The sequence below is a fragment of the Schistocerca piceifrons genome, chromosome 3 (assembly GCF_021461385.2).
Source record: "Schistocerca piceifrons isolate TAMUIC-IGC-003096 chromosome 3, iqSchPice1.1, whole genome shotgun sequence".
NCBI lineage: Eukaryota > Metazoa > Arthropoda > Insecta > Orthoptera > Acrididae > Schistocerca > Schistocerca piceifrons.
Genome location: NC_060140.1, coordinates 182,908,627 through 182,911,419, shown reverse-complemented (window position 1 = coordinate 182,911,419; position 2,793 = coordinate 182,908,627). Strand labels below are relative to the sequence as shown.

Below are 2,793 nucleotides of genomic sequence, written 5' to 3'. Positions count from 1 at the left end.
CGAACATAATTAGAGGCTTACGACGTCTGCCGTTTGCGTTGTGACAGAGGGAAAACGCATTCTCGTTTGGATCAAGTAAGGCCATTGGTTAACGTACTGATTATTCAACGACAGATATTTTTATCTCATTTTAGTTCACTGGCATTTGGTGCCTATACCATGCAACTTGCATTATTTTACATTTGGTGATAAACCTGATGATAGCAATAAGTTTGACAGTTCATGCAGTTCACAGAAACACATTAAGCGAAAAATTAGGCACTCCCAGGAGACATACGCTGTATCTTGCTTGTAACACCAAGTACAGTTTTGATAATGGCCCGAATGCAGCAAAGGGAAGCGTCCACAAGTTTCTTCAGGTATGCTACACCCATCTCGGCTGGGTCGGAGATTTCCTCCGCTCAGGGACTGGGTGTTGTGTTGTCCTAATCATCATCATTTCATGCCTATCGACGGGCAAGTCTCCGAAGTGGCGTCAAATCGAAAGACTTGCGCCAAGCGAACGGTCTATCCGACGGGAGGCCCTAGTCACACGACATTTACTTATAGTTCCAAAAAGTACAATAAATGTATACTTGAAGTTGCACAGGGAAACAAATAGTGGCCTGAAACCCGTTTTAGGAAATAATAAGTTTTCTCTGAGAACATTCAGTGATGAACAGGAAATAATATTGTAAAAGCAATGAAACATTCGAAGAAGGCTGGACGAATACCACATTTGTTAGGGTCTGCCGCTGAGAATTGTCCCCATATAGATCTTAACAATCGCTACAACACGCGTCACACGTGTTTTACTAAAGACTAAACTAATATTTTGATATAGGCCTCTATGCTGATGTAACACTCAGTTTAACGACTTTATTATAAATTTTTGGTTATTTGAGTCAACTTTTTCCCAAAGTGCAAACATAGTACTAATAGGTATAAACCGTACTTACTTTAATGTTTACAACCAGTTATGGCCCAATTAAAACTTTCTTATAACCAAAATGACTTGTATACTCATTGCAGTTTCATATCCGATACATCTCTCCAAAAATTTAAACGACAGAAGTGCAAAGAGTGAAAAGGATATTAAATAATCATCTAATGTGCATTGTTATGACACAGAGTTTTACGAAGGGCGTTCAGCAACTAATACAACATTTTTTTCCTGAAAGCAGGCCTGTTTTATTCAGGATTCCACTACACCATATTATTCCACAATCTTTTGACTAATTTCCATTCAATGTGACGGCCTCACGGCACCTTACTGGGAGGGCGTGTATGCCCTCATGGTGCCACTCTAATTGTCGACGTCACAGCCAACGTCTTGTTGCATCAGTAACCTCCCCATCATCCACGTACTGCATCCCAAGGAGTGCAACCTTCATAAGGCGAAGCACAAGGAAGTCGGATTGTGCGAGATCTGGGTTGTAGGGTGGATGAGTAACCACATTCCAATGAAGTTCTGTGAGCTCCTCTTGGGTGGGCAGACTTGTGTGAGGCCTTGCACTGTCATGGAGGTATTTGACTGTGACCCGTCGATCACCTCAAATGAGAAGGAAATTATAAACAAATCCAGACCGTTAGCTGCTTACAGGCGTTGATAAACATCAACGGGGACAATTGAAAATGTGTGCCCCGACCGGGACTCGAACCCGGGATCTCTTACGTATAGGGCAGACGCTCTATCCAACTGAGCCATCGAGTACACAGACGACAGTGCGACTGCAGGGACTTATCTCCCCGTGAGACCCACATTTCCAGCTTACTGTCCACATACTAAATTTATAGTGCCCCTGCCCACTTGCCCACTAGCTGCAAGATCACCAATCGTATCTGTTCATTCGGACATGCCAAAAAAAAAAAAAAAAAAAAAAAAAAAACACCTTCGTATAGATAAGGCTTACCGGCCAATGATCTTCTTCAGAGCACATGCACTGACATTGCTCGAACTCTTACGGGAATCGGTACATTGACTGCCGGGAGCAATGAGTATACTGGGCAGGGGCACTACAAACGTAGTGTGTGGACAGTAAGTTGGAAATGTGGGTCTCACGGGGAGCGTGCCTGCAGTAGCACTATCCTCTGCGTCCTCGATGGGTCAGTCGGATAGAGCGTCTGCCATGTAAGTAGGAGATCCCGGGTTCGAGTCCCGGTCGGGGCACACATTTTCAACTGTCCCCGTTGATATTTATCAACGCCTGCAAGCAGCTAACGGTCTGGATTTCATTATAATTTCGTTCTTCGAGAGCTGCAAGACACCAATGGTGTCTGTTCTTTCGGACATATCAAAGTTCCAACATCGTATGAGTCACAGCTGTGTGCGTACGGCCGGCTGGAGAGGGATCAGACGGGTTTGTGCCAGCTTGTTGCGAAGATGACAGACGCTTCGCCTGGCTACTCACCGTGCTTTTGTTCACTGCCAGGTGTTCGTAGACACCCGGCAAGTGCCCATGAGTAACAGCGATGCTCCGGTTTCCCACGAAAGAAAGTCAATGACAGTTCTCTGCTTCGAACGCATCTCCGTTACAGACGTCATGCTGAAGACAACGAACAACTCCGCCACCTGTCGAAACTTCATGGAGCTATAGGGATTGAAACGGGAATATTCCGCGATGTCCCACTACTAATTCCGCATTTTTTCAACAGAAATTGGCCGAAAATAAAGTGTTGCATTGCTTATTGAACGCTCCTCGTATAATTCTAGGCGGCCGATGTGGCCGAGCGGTTCTAGACGCTGTAGTCTGGAACCGCGCGACCGCTACGGTCGCAGGTTCGAATCCTGCCTCGGGCATGGATGTGTGTGAT

General features: G+C 45.3%; 1 non-coding gene across 1 annotated transcript; it reads right to left on the bottom strand.

The window, feature by feature from the left end:
- Positions 1-1,619: 1,619 nt before the first annotated feature.
- On the bottom strand, positions 1,620-1,694 carry Trnai-uau. The gene has a single exon. It is a non-coding gene; the product is annotated as a tRNA-Ile (tRNA).
- Between the last annotated feature and the right edge of the window lie 1,099 nt (positions 1,695-2,793).